Source organism: Pecten maximus, chromosome 8, assembly GCF_902652985.1.
Source record: "Pecten maximus chromosome 8, xPecMax1.1, whole genome shotgun sequence".
NCBI lineage: Eukaryota > Metazoa > Mollusca > Bivalvia > Pectinida > Pectinidae > Pecten > Pecten maximus.
Genome location: NC_047022.1, coordinates 18694702 through 18715861, shown reverse-complemented (window position 1 = coordinate 18715861; position 21160 = coordinate 18694702).

Genomic DNA, 21160 nt, shown 5'->3' with positions numbered 1-21160 from the left:
AGGAAACATCCTACCTCTGAAACAGCCAGTTCAACATTTCATATCTTTTGTCCTGAATAATCATGTTCGGACTCCTAAAGGTTGATGAAACTTCTTCACTGATGTGGTTACCATGGACAAAGATTGATATATTCGGTAATCGTACCAAGATAATAGAAAATAATGATGATACTCTTATATATTGTGTTATACTTATTGGGTAACTGCTGAATAGCCAAATTAAGTTAAACGAAAAGCAGTTCGATATCATGTATCCGCCACCTGCTTTTTAACAACCTCCATGATACTTTGCAATAGGTAGTGTATATATAGTTGAAAAGTGATGACCAAATAGCGGGTATTGATTTCTCTATCAAAGCGTTGCAGAGACTCAGATTAACAATACAGAATTGTAGGCGCTTGACGACATCCTGTATTTCATTGGGTAATGAAATCAGGGACAGGGGGTGCAGAAAATAGAATAAAAATGTCCGAAGTATGTCAATAGGAATCAGCATGTCCATAATGGCCATTCCATGTCCTTAGGAGAATTGACATTCACAAGCCTTTTCACTACATTTGTCCAGATGAGACGCTGACACTTGAACCTGCTTTAACCCGAAACGGTCACGTGATAGTTATTTTACTTGCTCTTCAATTGATATATGATTTCATTCTGAACAGATTTGCAAATGTAGTTGTTTATATTTAAACTGCTTTATTACTGTGAATTGGATTAATTTAAATGTATACTTATGTTGCAATCTCTCGATCTATTTTTTTCTAATATTTTGTTTGTTTACTGGGTGTATCGCTCCGTGAACAGTCAGGGGTCATTTTGAGACGGGGCCTCCTTGTAGTAGTTGATGACAACCTCATCACTTAATATCATACGAGGGGGGGGGGGGGCGTTGCATGCCAGAGCAATTAGGCTCAAGTGTCTTGCCCCTGCATGTAAAACCATGAGACCACAGACCGGTCCGTTTCTTAGCTTCCCGAGAAATACTAACCGCCACCGGATTGGAGTGTCTAACCACGCGCCTCGCATCTTCATCCGAGGTTCCGTGGCTGGCGCTCTATCCGACTGAGCTATCGCGGCGTCTTCCACTTGCTATAAAGGGCATATGTGAATCGAATTTTGGTGCATAGCAGAATGCAGCAGCTAATCAAATTCATATCAGACAATAGTTTAAACCCAATAATGATATCGGATACAAATATATGAAAATCATAAGCTTAGGGCTATTCCTCATTTAAACTATTCACCATTTGCTAGTCATAAAACAATCAATGTTCCAGGTTTTAGGAAAACGAATTTACCTTTCCAACTTCATATAGAGGATATTTTTACAAATATATAATGAAAGATACGAATTTTTCATTGTAGAATATAAGTCATTTTTAATTCTTCATCGTAAAATATAAGTCATTTTGAATTCTTCATCGTAAAATATAAGTCATTTTGAATTCTTCATCGTAAAATGGAAGACATTTTGAATTCTTCATCGTAAAATATAAGTCATTTTGAATTCTTCATTGTAAAACAGAAGTCATTTTGAAATCTTCACCATAAAACATTAGCTATTTTACTTTTACTTCATGCACTTAGATACACTAGTATCTTACTGTGTTCACTTGTTATTTTGCCTGTAGGAAATTTCACTATTAGCACGTGCACTTACTGTGTATACTTGTTATGTGATGATTACAAGAACGAGAAATACGATTAAAATACAATTAAAATAAAATGTTACAGAGCTGTTACGTAAACAAACGAAGCCCACTTGAATTCAGTATGATTGGCATGTCGGCATCAGCTAGTTAGAAGCAATAAAGTACAAACTCCTTATAGAAATAAATACTTCCTAGAGCACACATTTCACGTTGTTTGAGAGTAATTACTTTACCACAAACATTGCTGACAAAAATTGACAATAATTTCTATAAGAAAGATTTGTAAATATGCATTAGGTTTGTTCGAGAACCTTTTCTATTTAGATATGAATGGGGGGAGCTTTACCATATTAGTTAGGAAGAATGCTGTGAAAATCAGCATATTTCATTATTTCATATAAGAAAGTCTGAGAATTATTAGTTATGTTAGTATTGATACATGAAATTCTTATATTAACGCGGGATTATCGTTCATTTAAATTCTAGAAGAGTGTGAGAGATCCAATAGAATTTTATTACAGAAACTTAATCAAATATTGTAACTACACTGGTTGCTTGCATTTCATGGAAAATCTACTACAGATACAAAAACACACTTCAGATAACAATTTGTAACAAATAGTAACATTACAGTACACAAATAGTAACATTACAGTACACAAATAGTAACATCACAGTACACAAATACTAACATCACAGTACACAAATGGTAACATCACAGTACACAAATACTAACATCACAGTACACAAATAGTAGCAGTACAGTTCACAAATAGTAACATCACAGTACACAAATAGTAACATCACAGTACACAAATAGTAACATCACAGTACACAAATAGTAACATTACAGTACACAAATACTAACATCACAGTACACAAATACTAACATCACAGTACACAAATAGTAACATCACAGTACACAAATACTAACATCACAGTACACAAATACTAACATCACAGTACACAAATAGTAACATCACAGTACATCAATACTAACATCACAGTACACAAATAGTAACATCACAGTACATCAATACTAACATCACAGTACACAAATAGTAACATTACAGTACACAAATACTAACATCACAGTATACAAATAGTAACATCACAGTACACAAATAGTAACATCACAGTACACAAATACTAACATCACAGTACACAAATACTAACATCACAGTACACAAATACTAACATCACAGTACACAAATACTAACATCACAGTACACAAATACTAACATCACAGTACACAAATACTAACATCACAGTACACAAATACTAACATCACAGTACATCAATACTAACATCACAGTACACAAATAGTAACATTACAGTACACAAATACTAACATCACAGTATACAAATAGTAACATCACAGTACATCAATACTAACATCACAGTACACAAATACTAACATCACAGTACACAAATAGTAACATTACAGTACACAAATACTAACATTACAGTACACAAATACTAACATCACAGTACACCAATAGTAACATTACAGTACACAAATACTAACATCACAGTACACAAATACTAACATCACCGTACACAAATACTAACATCACAGTACACAAATACTAACATCACAGTACACAAATACTAACATCACAGTACACAAATAGTAACATCACAGTACACAAATAGTAACATTACAGTACACCAATAGTAACATCACAGTACACAAATACTAACATCACAGTACACAAATACTAACATCACAGTACACAAATACTAACATCACAGTACACAAATACTAACATCACAGTACACAAATACTAACATCACAGTACACAAATACTAACATCACAGTACACAAATACTAACATCACTGTACACAAATAGTAACATCACAGTACACAAATACTAACATCACTGTACACAAATAGTAGCATCACAGTACACAAATACTAACATCACAGTACACAAATACTAACATCACAGTACACAAATACTAACATTACAGTACACAAATAGTAACATCACAGTATACAAATAGTAACATCACAGTACACAAATAGTAACATCACAGTACACAAATACTAACATCACAGTACACAAATACTAACATCACAGTACACAAATAGTAACATCACAGTACACAAATAGTAACATTACAGTATACCAATAGTAACATCATAGTACACAAATAGTAACATTACTGTATACAAATAGTAACATCACAGTACACCAATACTAACATCACAGTACACAAATACTAACATCACAGAACACAAATAGTAACATCACAGTACACAAATACTAACATCACAGTACACAAATACTAACATCACAGTTCACAAATAGTAACATTACTGTACACAAACAGTAACATTACAGTACACAAATACTAACATCACAGTACACAAATAGTAACATCACAGTACACAAATACTAACATCACATTATACAAATACTAACATCACAGTACACAAATACTAACATTACAGTACACAAATAGTAACATCACAGTACACAAATAGTAACGTTACAGTACACAAATAGTAACATTATAGCACACAAATACTAACATCACAGTACACAAATACTAACATCACAGTACACAAACACTAACATCACAGTACACAAATAGTAACATTACAGTACACAAATAGTAACATCACAGTACACAAACACTAACATCACAGTACACAAATACTAACATCACAGTACACAAGTACTAACATCACAGTACACAAATACTAACATCACAGTACACAAATACTAACATCACAGTACACAAATAGTAACATCACAGTACACAAATAGTAACATTACAGTACACAAATACTAACATCACAGTACACAAATACTAACATCACAGTACACCAATAGTAACATCACAGTACACAAATACTAACATCACAGTACACAAATAGTAACATCACAGTACACAAATAGTAACATCACAGTACACAAATAGTAACATCACAGTACACAAATACTAACATCACAGTACACAAATACTAACATCACAGTACACAAATACTAACATCACAGTACACAAATAGTAACATCACAGTACACAAATAGTAACATCACAGTACACCAATAGTAACATCACAGTACACAAATAGTAACATCACATTACACAAATAGTAACATTACAGTACACCAATAGTAACATCACAGTACACAAATACTAACATCACAGTACACCAATAGTAACATCACAGTACACAAATACTAACATCACAGTACACAAATACTAACATCACAGTACACCAATAGTAACATCACAGTACACAAATAGTAACATCACAGTACACAAATACTAACATCACAGTACACAAATAGTAACATCACAGTACACAAATACTAACATCACAGTACACAAATACTAACATCACCGTACACAAATACTAACATCACAGTACACCAATAGTAACACCACAGTACACAAATAGTAACATCACAGTACACAAATAGTAACATCACAGTACACAAATAGTAACATCACCGTACACAAATACTAACATCACAGTACACAAATAGTAACACCACAGTACACAAATAGTAACATCACAGTACACAAATAGTAACATCACAGTACACAAATAGTAACATCACAGTACACAAATACTAACATCACAGTACACAAATAGTAACATCACAGTACACAAATAGTAACATTACAGTACACAAATAGTAACATTACAGAACACAAATACTAACATCACAGTACACAAATACTAACATCACCGTACACAAATACTAACATCACAGTACACAAATACTAACATCACAGTACACAAATACTAACATCACAGTACACAAATACTAACATCACAGTACACAAATAGTAACATTACAGTACACCAATAGTAACATCACAGTACACAAATACTAACATCACAGTACACAAATACTAACATCACAGTACACAAATACTAACATCACAGTACACAAATACTAACATCACAGTACACAAATACTAACATCACAGTACACAAATACTAACATCACAGTACACAAATACTAACATCACTGTACACAAATAGTAACATCACAGTACACAAATACTAACATCACTGTACACAAATAGTAGCATCACAGTACACAAATACTAACATCACAGTACACAAATACTAACATCACAGTACACAAATAGTAACATTACAGTACACAAATAGTAACATCACAGTATACAAATAGTAACATCACAGTACACAAATAGTAACATCACAGTACACAAATACTAACATCACAGTACACAAATACTAACATCACAGTACACAAATAGTAACATCACAGTACACAAATAGTAACATTACAGTATACCAATAGTAACATCATAGTACACAAATAGTAACATTACTGTATACAAATAGTAACATCACAGTACACCAATACTAACATCACAGTACACAAATACTAACATCACAGAACACAAATAGTAACATCACAGTACACAAATACTAACATCACAGTACACAAATACTAACATCACAGTTCACAAATAGTAACATTACTGTACACAAACAGTAACATTACAGTACACAAATACTAACATCACAGTACACAAATAGTAACATCACAGTACACAAATACTAACATCACATTATACAAATACTAACATCACAGTACACAAATACTAACATTACAGTACACAAATAGTAACATCACAGTACACAAATAGTAACGTTACAGTACACAAATAGTAACATTATAGCACACAAATACTAACATCACAGTACACAAATACTAACATCACAGTACACAAACACTAACATCACAGTACACAAATAGTAACATTACAGTACACAAATAGTAACATCACAGTACACAAACACTAACATCACAGTACACAAATACTAACATCACAGTACACAAGTACTAACATCACAGTACACAAATACTAACATCACAGTACACAAATACTAACATCACAGTACACAAATAGTAACATCACAGTACACAAATAGTAACATTACAGTACACAAATACTAACATCACAGTACACAAATACTAACATCACAGTACACCAATAGTAACATCACAGTACACAAATACTAACATCACAGTACACAAATAGTAACATCACAGTACACAAATAGTAACATCACAGTACACAAATAGTAACATCACAGTACACAAATACTAACATCACAGTACACAAATACTAACATCACAGTACACAAATAGTAACAACACAGTACACAAATACTACTAACATCACAGTACACAAATACTAACATCACAGTACACAAATAGTAACATCACAGTACACAAATACTACTAACATCACAGAACACAAATAGTAACATCACAGTACACAAATACTAACATCACAGTACACAAATACTAACATCACACTACACAAATAGTAACATCACAGTATACAAATAGTAACATCACAGTACACAAATACTAACATCACAGTGCACAAATAGTAACATCACAGTACACTAATACTAACATCACAGTACACAAATAGTAACATTACAGAACACAAATACTAACATCACAGTACACAAATACTAACATCACAGTACACCAATAGTAACATCACAGTACACAAATACTAACATCACAGTACACCAATAGTAACATCACAGTACACCAATACTAACATTACAGTACACAAATACTAACATCACAGTACACAAATACTAACATCACAGTACACCAATAGTAACATCACAGTACACAAATAGTAACATCACAGTACACAAATAGTAACATCACAGTACACAAATAGTAACATTACTCTACACAAATAGTAACATTACAGTACACAAATAGTAACATTACTCTACACAAATAGTAACATTACTCTACACAAATAGTAACATCACAGTACACAAATACTAACATCACAGTACACAAATACTAACATCACAGTACACAAATAGTAACATCACAGTACACAAATAGTAACATCACAGTACACAAATACTAACATCACAGTACACAAATAGTAACATCACAGTACACAAATACTAACATCACAGTACACAAATAGTAACATCACAGTACACAAATAGTAACATCACAGTACACCAATAGTAACATTACTCTACACAAATAGTAACATCACAGTACACAAATAGTAACATCACAGTACACAAATACTAACATCACAGTACACAAATAGTAACATCACAGTACACCAATAGTAACATTACTCTACACAAATAGTAACATCACAGTACACAAATAGTAACATCACAGTACACAAATAGTAACATCACAGTACACAAATAGTAACATCACAGTACACAAATAGTAACATCACAGTACACAAATAGTAACATTACTCTACACAAATAGTAACATTACAGTACACAAATAGTAACATTACTCTACACAAATAGTAACATCACAGTACACAAATAGTAACATCACAGTACACCAATAGTAACATCACAGTACACAAATAGTAACATCACAGTACACAAATAGTAACATCACAGTACACAAATAGTAACATCACAGTACACAAATACTAACATCACAGTACACAAATAGTAACATCACAGTACACAAATAGTAACATCACAGTACACAAATACTAACATCACAGTACACAAATACTAACATCACAGTACACAAATAGTAACATCACAGTACACAAATAGTAACATCACAGTACACAAATAGTAACATCACAGTACACAAACAGTAACATCACAGTACACCAATAGTAACATCACAGTACACAAATAATAACATCACAGTACACAAATAGTAACATCACAGTACACAAATACTAACATCACAGTACACAAACAGTAACATCACAGTACACCAATAGTAACATCACAGTACACAAATAATAACATCACAGTACACAAATAGTAACATCACAGTACACAAATAGTAACATCACAGTACACAAATAGTAACATCACAGTACACAAATAGTAACATCACAGTACACAAATACTAACATCACAGTACACAAATACTAACATCACAGTACACAAATACTAACATCACAGTACACCAATAGTAACATTACTGTACACAAATACTAACATCACAGTACACAAATACTAACATCACAGTACACCAATAGTAACATTACTGTACACAAATACTAACATCACAGTACACAAATACTAACATCACAGTACACCAATAGTAACATTACTGTACACAAATACTAACATCACAGTACACAAATACTAACATCACAGTACACCAATAGTAACATCACAGTACACCAATAGTAACATCACAGTACACCAATAGTAACATCACACTACACAAATAGTAACATCACACTACACAAATACTAACATCACACTACACAAATACTAACATCACAGTACACAAATAGTAACATCACAGTACACAAATAGTAACATCACAGTACACAAATAGTAACATCACAGTACACCAATAGTAACATTACAGAACACAAATAGTAACATCACAGTACACAAATACTAACATCACAGTACATAAATACTAACATCACAGTACACAAATACTAACATCCCAGTACACAAATAGTAACATCACAGTACACCAATAGTAACATCACAGTACAACAATAGTAACATCACGGTACACAAATAGTAACATCACAGTACACAAATAGTAACATTACTCTACACAAATAGTAACATCACAGTACACAAATAGTAACATCACAGTACACAAATAGTAACATTACTCTACACAAATAGTAACATCACAGTACACAAATACTAACATCACAGTACACCAATAGTAACATTACTGTACACAAATACTAACATCACAGTACACAAATACTAACATCACAGTACACAAATAGTAACATCACAGTACACAAATACTAACATCACAGTACACAAATAGTAACATTACAGAACACAAATACTAACATCACAGTACACAAATACTAACATTACTCTACACAAATAGTAACATCACAGTACACAAATAGTAACATCACAGTACACAAATAGTAACATCACAGTACACCAATAGTAACATTACTGTACACAAATACCAACATCACAGTACACAAATAGTAACATCACAGTACACCAATAGTAACATTACTGTACACAAATACTAACATCACAGTACACAAATACTAACATCACAGTACACCAATAGTAACATTACTGTACACAAATACTAACATCACAGTACACAAATACTAACATCACAGTACACAAATAGTAACATCACAGTACACCAATAGTAACATCACAGTACACCAATAGTAACATCACACTACACAAATAGTAACATCACACTACACAAATACTAACATCACAGTACACAAATACTAACATCACAGTACACAAATACTAACATCACAGTACACAAATACTAACATCACAGTACACAAATAGTAACATCACAGTACACCAATAGTAACATTACAGAACACAAATAGTAACATCACAGTACACAAATACTAGCATCACAGTACATAAATACTAACATCACAGTACACAAATACTAACATCCCAGTACACAAATAGTAACATCACAGTACACCAATAGTAACATCACAGTACAACAATAGTAACATCACGGTACACAAATAGTAACATCACAGTACACAAATAGTAACATTACTCTACACAAATAGTAGCATCACAGTACACAAATAGTAACATCACAGTACACAAATAGTAACATTACTCTACACAAATAGTAACATCACAGTACACAAATAGTAACATCACAGTACACCAATAGTAACATTACTGTACACAAATACTAACATCACAGTACACAAATACTAACATCACAGTACACAAATAGTAACATCACAGTACACAAATACTAACATCACAGTACACAAATAGTAACATTACAGAACACAAATACTAACATCACAGTACACAAATACTAACATTACTCTACACAAATAGTAACATCACAGTACACAAATAGTAACATCACAGTACACAAATAGTAACATCATCCATCAGTTGTGCAATTGTAAAATAAAGCTAGGCCTATATGAGTTTTTTTAATAGTCATTTACTGGAGTTTAAAACGACATAACTCGCTAATTGACGAGCTTTACATATCGATTAATTTTCTTCCATGTCATCCTCACTGTGTTCATTGAACTGGGGTAATCAAGTTGTACAGCCAAATACATTACATCCACACACACCGATGAGATGTTGTATAGGTGTTTCTCGAAAACCATTTACCATAAATACATTAATCATGAAATCTAATTCTCATTAATAGAACCAGACAGGAAATCTACATCTAAAACAAATAGCGTTTGTTAACGGGAAAATGAACACTTGTGTAATTGAATAGTATTTAAAACACCCTCAATGAAAGGAGATGAATTAAAAAGCATTCAATTACCGAAATGAATACCAAACAAAAACCAATTTGTTTATTAGGTATACATCTCTTTTTGCTAAGGTTTTCGACCTTGTGATTAACTTCTAATTAGAACACTATTTATATCAATATGTTTGTAACTCATGGGAAAAAATACTTCGTCACATGTTTGATTTGCCTGCTTGTTTGCAGATAAAAGTTCGTATAGAAATCAGATATGAATACAAGGCTCTATGTCGCTATTAATTAATGAAAGTTTTTTTCATTTCCTTGGCAGTTTTGACGTCATGATTCCGGCATTAAATTGGGTCACATTACGTTATATATATATCAAATGATTGACAGGCTAGATGAATGAAAAGAAGAAGGAATATGAAACTTTTATGTAAATAATGAGGAAGAGAGAATGACTAGGTGATTGACTTGACCAGAGAATGGATGAATGTAATTAAAAGCCAAACAAGAAAATTTCATGTCTAAATATTAATTAATTGGGATTCAGTGTACGCCGTATAATGAATACAAAACTACATCGTACGGCTGTTCGGCCCCCATAGATCTCATTAGTGATAACTGAGTGGAAATCTAGAAATGAGGTCACGGAATCCAAAATGAGGCTGAGCAAATGTTAAACTATTGGAGAAGATGCTCTCTATGGATTGTACAAAAGACACACGTGGTATTAACACCATTCTAAACAAACTGACAGTTACAGTAGAGCCAAAATAAATCAAACTGCACCATATACATGTAGCTGTTTCGTCCTTCTAGGACTCGTCAGTGATGTTAGGGATATCATACAACTGTTTTTAGTTGTTGTTTTTTCCTTTTAGGACTCATCAGTGATGTTAGGGACATCATACAGCTGTTTCGTCCTTCTAGGGCTCGTCATTGATGTTAGGGACATCATACAACTGTTTCGTCCTTCTAGGACTCGTCATTGACGTTAGGAACACCATACAGCTGTTTCGTCCTTTTAGGACTTATTAGTGATGTTAGAGACATCACACAGCTGTTTCGTCATTCTAAGACGCGTCATTGATGATAAGAGCCTAAAGTGTAGATGATAGAAGCCGACCAAGAACTCAAAACATATCAAACGAAATTCAAAAATTTGAGTGGGAAAGTGCAAATGACCCGTAATTAAATAAATTAGATAATTTTCAATGAATCTCATAATTTTCAATATTCCATTTTAAAAGAAGATTATGTACATGTTATATTATGAACCGTAATAGTTGAAGATCCGTAATGTTATCATTTCGGTTAAATTTTGAATAATTTTAAAAGTATATAATGTACGCGAATATCTGAACCGGTGTCAGCATCCACTTGAAGCAAGAAGGGTTGGAAGAGACTGGTTGAAGGACGACGGAAAATGAAAAGAGGGACTGTTGGACATGTTCAGGTATAAAATGATAGCGCAGACGCTATGTCTGTTTAAAAGATTTTTACTATTATTGTCTTGTTTTTACTATAGCTTTTTATCAATTATAGTTTCACACTCATAATATTTTGTGGTTTGCGTCGCAATAATGGAAATCCATGGCATTCTCACGCTTGTAATTCCACGTCATATGACTAGAGACTGCCATAGGGCGCAAACATGTTGGAGAATCTTTATTTGTTCTGACAATACAAACACTTTCATATCACAAATTTTCGGTCCGTGAAAGTATATATACGTGAATCTCAGATTACAATATAATCTGCCGATATCGACGCTATACCTGACTTTTTATAGAACGGATTTAACCAATACACAACATCTAACATATATTTCATACATATTTATCGAGCTATAAATCACAGAAGACATTTTATCATTTTTTCTTTAACAATTTATTATATATATATGACAATTAGTTTTAGACATTGCCAAGAATAATTTCATTAATGAAAAATTGGAAAATTTCAACAACAAAAAACAAAAATCTTGCTTTTTTACGCATTTCTATGCTTGCATTTCAATCATATTTCCTATCAAGTCACCTATAAATGTATATAAAAAAATAACTAAATGTTTTTTACGTCTTTTAAACAATGATTCCTTCTCTGTGTATATTTAAATGTCACTTTAAAAAAAAATTCCAGAAGAACAGAAAACTGTTTCATGACCTCACATTTGGAGCTGTCATGTCAGTAGGATTGACATTTACAGGAGAATGGAGGGAGTGTTTCGGTTACACTGAATCCTAAAGTGTTAGGGTATATATATACCTATCAGCCTATATAAATATCCAGTATATGTTTATATACACACTACTTGAGAATCGCTAAATGTCAAAAACGAAATCAACATTCCTAATTGAATATTCGTGAATATATTAAAGCAACGCGGGTTTTGTTGACACAGTGATCATATATTATGTTTCAGAGATAAACCCGTTTTAAGAGAATTTTAGATATACTAATATCACTTGGGGATGTAGGCCGACAATGGCGTTGTAGAATTTGTTTACAAAACCAGCCTTGTCCTGGTTTATTTACAATGTGTTCTGTTTATATACTATGTACACTAGCCACGATACCCTCCTACACATGTGTATTATAAGGTACAGGCACGAAGCTACATATTTAGAAACAATCCCCTTATACTCAAATAAGGGGTCAAATATCAATGTAGGTTTGTAAGAAAATCAAACACAGAACCTTAATACAAAGAGTATGTGTGCTAGTATTGCTGTATTGTAAGTATGGTATACAGTGTCAACAGTAATGTGTGTGCTAGTTATTGTGATGTATACTGATCACATCAAATTACTAAAAGACTAACCACTCATTTCGATATTGACGAAAATGTGTGAAAAGTTCACGCTTTAATTCATTTCAATGCGGCTCAGAATATACACATGTATTAGACGTTCTTTTGAAATCCAATATTAGATTTATAGAATTGTGAGGCTAATACTCCTCCCCATCTAGATTTTGACATTTCTTTCGACGTATTTTAGTCGCCACTTTAGGCACTTATCATCAATGACAAGTCCTTAATGGATGAAATAGCTGAATGATCTCCCTAGCATCAGTCCTAGAAGGACAAAACAGCTATATGATGTCCCTAGCATCACTGACAAGTCCTAGGACAAAACAGCTGTATGATGTCCCTAGCATCACTGACAAGTCCTAGAAGGACAAAACAGTTGTATGATGACCATTACATCACTGATGAGTCATAGAAGGACAAAACAGTTGTATGGTAACCCTTACATCACTGACAAGTTCTAGAAGGACTAAACAACTGTATGATGTCCCTAGCTTCACTGACGAGACTTAGAAGCAGGAAACAGCTGTATAATGTCCCTAGCATCAGTGACGAGTCCTAGAAGGACAAAACAACTGAATGATGTCCCTAACATCACTGACGAGTTCTAGAAGGACAAAACAGCTATATGATGTCCCTAGCATCACTGATGAGTCATAGAAGGACTAAGCAGCTGTATGGTGTCCCTAGCATCAGTGACGAGTCCTAGAAGGACAAAACAACTGAATGATGTCCCTAACATCACTGACGAGTTCTAGAAGGACAAAACAGCTATATGATGTCCCTAGCATCACTGATGAGTCATAGAAGGACTAAGCAGCTGTATGATGTCCCTAGCATCAGTGACGAGTCCTAGAAGGACAAAACAACTGAATGATGTCCCTAACATCACTGACGAGTTCTAGAAGGACAAAACAGCTATATGATGTCCCTAGCATCACTGATGAGTCATAGAAGGACTAAGCAGCTGTATGATGTCCCTAGCATCAGTGACGAGTCCTAGAAGGACAAAACAACTGAATGATGTCCCTAACATCACTGACGAGTTCTAGAAGGACAAAACAGCTGTATGATGTCCCTAGCATCACTGATGAGTCATAGAAGGACTAAACAGCTGTATGATGTCCCTAGCATCACTGACAAGTCCTAGAAGGACAAAACAGCTGTATAATGCAGTTTATTTCATTTTGATTCTAATATATCTAACAAGATTTGTTGAAAGGTGCTAGTATCTCGTGTGTCTTCTGTAAAAAAAATATCCTTCTTATTTTAAAACCTGTTATTACTACTGACTCTCATTTTTACTTTTTGAATTTAAACAAAAGATATAACTAACCGGGGCATGAGTAAGTTAAGGAAATTGAATGTCTTCGTATATTATGATTTGTAAAGATTAGTGTATCTGATGTCGTGATACGAGATTTTATACAATGTGCAAATATTATTTTCATTACTACATCATTTCAAATCTTTTCAATTTGTTACAATTGATGTCTGGTATATGCAATCAATTTCTTTTTATGAAGTTTACATAATTTTTACGATCATACACAATTGTAAATCGCTACTTTTAAGTATGTTTTACAATAATATTGACATAAGGTCCAAAAGATTAAAATATCGAAATGAATGACTCACCTTCAGAAAAACCTCCCTGTAATTGGACTGGCTCTTTAACTCGACGGAATACACTGATATTTCTCCTAAATTGTTTCATTGCATTTTAAGCCTTCTGCGAAAGTTACACATAAATGTTATGTACTTGATACACAGCAAAGTGTGCGTTTCTTAACAATGTCCTTTCTTACATTCCACGTTTCTCAAAAATCGTTTCATCACACTTGATACCTCCGAAGCATGTGTCGCGAGGGACTGGTATACATTGTATATAAGTCACTCAGTAAAATATGTGTTTCTTTCAATCTTCACTCTTCATATCCACATATATAAAATATAAGCCGCTCTTCTTATAAAATTCAGCGAGATGACGAAGATGTTTACTTCGATTATTTAAAGATTTATATTTCTTCTCGTTTTTCCTGTACACGGATTTCAATACACGGTATCAACATTTCGATACCTATTCACAGTCATCGATCCGTGAGATTTGCTGCATAGAGTATGTCCGCAGCTCCAACTCCTCAACGTGCCAGTCACCTGTGCAGTATAGGGACAGATTCGTTCTTCAATCAAAATTAAATGACCTGTTGCTTTATCCGTAGTAGCCATTCGTATACATTACCTGTACACCTTACTGAATGGACCTTTATACTTAATACGTCATTGTGTTACGATATAATGAAATACGAAAATTGTTATTCGGTGTACAGCCGATTCTGCTTAACAGACGAACTCCCATTTTCAAATAACCTTCTTTTTTAACACTGCCAAAAATTCCCAACAAAATTTCTCCGCTACATTGGCTTTTCTTTTCGTAACATTTCAATAGATATTGTTTTGTTTGGAAAACATCACACCAGATTTGTCATTGATCATTCTTCTCTTTCATCACTCTTTGAACTATTTTTTCGCGTAATTCTCATAAACGTAATATTTTAATTATATCCTCGTAACGGAACAAACTATTTAATCAAATGTAACTTAACTATTATTCAGCTAATTCTCCTATATTACTACTTTCTTTTGTGACAAGGATAGCATGTTTGAATAAAATCATTAATAAGAAAGGGCTCAAATAAATAGATACTTCCAAATATTTCAATGATTTTCATTAACTTGCATCTCGAGAAACTTTATGTTTCTCCGTGATCGTCAAATTATCTGGGAATTTAAATACTGTGTGTTGTCGATGTTGGAATGTAACTATCCAGAAATGGAAATTTCATAAGAGGGAAATTTAAACAATCACGCTTACGTATGATAAGGTTTCAGTATGAATGAAGAAACAGCTGTGTGATGTAGTTAATTTCATGCTCCTCTGTATCTAACTTTTCATTGAAATGTGTCATATTGTATCTCTTTAATCAATCCAATAAGCGTTATAGGTCATCATACAAGTCCATAATGAAATCAGTCACAAACGTGTTCCACAAAGTTAACTTTCTTACATTTGCAGCGCTTCAAATTTGGATAAGCTTAAATGCAGATGGGTATTTTTTTCCAATAACGCATTTTGATAGTTTAACTTAACTGTCTTGAGAAACTGGTCGCACTTAGAAAAAAAGAAAAATCGTTCTCGATATCATCACGAGTATAAAAGGTTTTGCAGATCATTCATATCTGTCTCTATTTACAAAATGTCCTGATTCAATAATGAATTAGTCTATCTGTCATAAATGTATACAATCATTACTTCTCTCCTTTTGTACCAAACCCGTACAGAGTCTGGACTGTTAACATGCTAAGTTACCAGCTGAAGTCATGGCGTGCTCCGTCCTGATACCGAGGATCAATAACACAAACAAAGCGTTACTGAGACTGACTGTTTACGATTGTTTGACATTATCGTTTGTGTTTAGGAACAACAGCTAATCGTCATTACCCATCATGCTAATAAACCACCTATCCCTTCACTGAACAATAACACATCATTGTCTTTATTAAGTTGATTAAATTGTTTATTGTTCTTGCAAACTTTGCTCACGTTATGCCAAAGTTCAACAGATTTTTATTCGAACTCTTTCCCTATTACCTTACTTTTGTTGTTGTTGTTGTTGTTGTTGTTGTTGTTGTTGTTGTTGTTGAACAACATGATTTCGTCTCAATAGTTCTTATTGTTATTGTTTCTGTCGTCGTCGTCATCGTCGTCGTCGTCGTCGTCGTCGTTGTTGTTGTTGTAAAACATGATATCGTCTCAACAGTACACACATGTCAAATGTTAATATAATACATTGAATTATATATCTGTTAAATTTTGTTATTCATATTTAATGCATCAACTCATAATATACATTACATGACAAACCTCCTCTTGTAACAAATCATAGCAAACGAAAGGAAATGGGAATTTAACCTGTTAACTGATGGATAGATATCAGTATAACAGCCATTGTTATCCGCGTCATGTATACAAAACAACCTTACCTGGTACAATGGGCGCCGAACAAAGGTCACCAGGTACAGAGTTTACAGCTTTACCTACCAGGTCGTACTCAAACTTCGATTACAGGTCAAATATGTGTGTACAAAGTATTTTTTGTATTATAGGATAGGTTCCGCGGTAATCTGTTACCAGAAAAAAGGTGTAGATATTTATGTGGTATATTTCACTTAAATACACAAAGAAAAAATAAATCCAAAGTTGAGAGAAGAAAGACACAATGATGCTGCTTAAGAAGGCGTAATCACGTTGATATAACATCAATTGCTGGTTATTTGATACAGGACGTCAACATAATAAGATAGTCTAAAAGGTATTGGGGTAACGTGCACGACCACGTGGGTATTCTCCGGGTATTTCGGTTTCCTTCCATTTAGACCCATCGCACGCTTCTATCAATTATTTTTGCAATTGTTGCAAAGTTTAAGTATACATGAATATTTTTTTCATTTGTATTAAGGCAGAAATATAGTAAAAACTTTGATTGTGTAACAAGATATTCTAACCCATAATTCTAACTCCGAATCAATGAAAATATGACAGAATATCAACAGAAGAAACATTTACAAAAACATCTTCTAAATGATGTGGAAAACAAGATGTTTTGGGAGGGTGAGGGTAATATGGCTCTAATATTGAAAGCAAACCCTATCTACTTCTCCCACAAATTAGTGGGGGTTTTTTCAGAGAGTAATCGACGTTCTCAGAAGTATTCATATTCTTTGCCTTAACACGGGAGGTTAATGTTTGTGTTCCGGAAACACGGGAGGTTAATATTTGTGTTCCGGTAACACGGAAGGTTGTTAATATTTGTGTTCCGGAAACACGGGAGGTTAATATGTGTCTTCCGGAAACACGGTAGGTTAATATTTGTGTTCCGGAAACACGGAAGTTTAATATGTGTGTTCCGGAAACACGGGAGGTTAATATTTGTGTTCCGGTAACACGGAAGGTTGTTAATATTTGTGTTCCGGAAACACGGGAGGTTAATATTTGTGTTCCGGAAACACGGAAGGTTGTTAATATTTGTGTTCCGGAAACACGGGAGGTTAATATTTGTGTTCCGGAAACACGGAAGGTTGTTAATACTTGTGTTCCGGAAACACGGGAGGTTAATATTTGTGTTCCGGAAACACGGAAGGTTAATATTTGTGTTCTGGAAACACGGGATGTTAATATTTGTGTTTCGGAAACACGGGAGGTTAATATTTGTGTTCCGGAAACACGGAACGTTAATATTTGTGTTCCGGAAACACGGGACATTAATACTTGTGTTCCGGAAACACGGGACGTTAATATTTGTGTTCCGGAAACACGGGACGTTAATATTTGTGTTCCGGAAACACGGGACGTTAATATTTGTGTTCCGGAAAACGGGACGTTAGTATTTGTGTTCCGGAAACACGGAATGTTAATCTTTGTGTTCCGGAAACACGGAAGGTTAATATTTGTGTTCCGGAAACAAGAGAGGTTAATATTTGTGTTCTGGACCGAAAATGGTGCAGTTTTTAATACAGAAAAAGTCTTGAGATATTGGCCATTGAGTTTGTCATTATATATTTCCAGACATCTCCGAGGTTTGCTATCCGGAATATAATGACGTTCATATCTCATTCCCTAATTATAACATGTATTAATTATCCTAAATACAGCTACAACAAATAACAATAAAAAGATACATCAGATGAAGTAAATTGCATGATATATCATATCGCCCATAATTAACAATAGTGTAATGTACGAAACTGATACTTGGTTTCCATGCCAAATGAAACGCTAAATGCCTGTCACGTTAATTTACTTCCTTTGTCTTCGGTCGACGTCTCTATTAGGATCAAGGTTTCGATCCTTCGATAACATGGAGTTTAGTCGATTAATCAATCTGGTATTTATTTATTTTTTGCTTTCTGTAAATGCACGTTTTTTCGCGGTGATCTGATTTTTGCGCTTTTCGCGTTGTATAACTTCCGCTAATTGCAGTTTCTACATATTGCTTTGACCGGAAGGTCACGTGGATGTGTCAATTCATCATTGCGCTAATCTGGTAAAATCAAGTTAATTAGTTCAATTTAGTTATGCTTAAGTCTGAGTGCTTTAGAATACAGTGCACAGTTAACTCCAGTAAAAAGCTAGTGAACTTGAGTTCACTCTTCTTGCACACTCCAGTGCACTAGACTATTAAGTTTAGTTTGCTCCTAACTGAACGTTTAATGTATTTTTTAAACATTCATAATTGTGATAAACTTTATAGATATACGGAAACAACGCTAATCACTAATAAAATCACGCATCTAACTATCTACACCTATAACTATATGACCATGACCTCACTTTTATTTTACTGTTCAATCTGCACTCTTCACGTGCATATTCTACCGCCTTACTCTCATTGTTACAGCGACAAAACTGATAACTGACTTATTTTACTGACTTCACATATTGTATAACTGTTTAACTTTGCGATTATGCCAGTCGGAACTCGTACGCGGGTATAAAATTTCGCGGAACACCGAAATGTAAATTTTCTGCGGTTTTATTGGGCATTTATTTTCGCGCTGTATTCAATGACTACGTATGTAACGAAATTAAATCTCCCGTGAATATTTTCATATATACAGTATTATTTAAACAAATATAGTTGATAAAACCCATCATGATTTCGTTTAATTTCAATGTACAAAGTACCTTGGATGCAAACTTGAATCATGTCTATTGTTTTCAATTGTTGGCAAACACTTTTACACTAATTACCAAACAGAACCGGTAATATTTCATCTCAATCTCGATATTACACTCCAGGACGTTAATATTTCATCAAACATTCATCAGCATACTTTGGGAGAATAGCTTTCCTTCAGTCAACATACTGTATCGTTTAATCATTTATCGATTGTTTGAAGTTGATGATAAGTGTCATTACGGATATGAGTTCTCGGTTTATTTAACGCTTGTAATGTTTACAAAAGGCGCCTATTGTTGTAAAGCTTTTATGAAAACCGTCATTACACGTGTGTTTAGTTCTTTACTAACAGTATAAATGTCCTTCTTCATTAAATACATGTAACAACGAAGTGGGTTTTTTTTTCATTGTCCGAATTGCTTTTCCTTTCGTTTTGTTGTCTCACCAGGACACTGACGTATTGGTACCTACAACTTTATATGACGTCAGTTGGTTTATAAATCTGCAAGAAAGATGTTCATCACAGTACGAGATCGATAGGATACCAAAACTGCTAAACATCACTGAAGCTACGTCAAACCGACTTACCTGATTAAGAAACATATCTCTTCCTTAACAAATAACATCCCCGAATTTATTTTGTTCTCCAAACGAGATTTCTGCATGCACAAATTACAAGCTATTTACAGACCCTGGACGGTTCTGAGATAAATTGGAGTGAGATCTGGCGAAC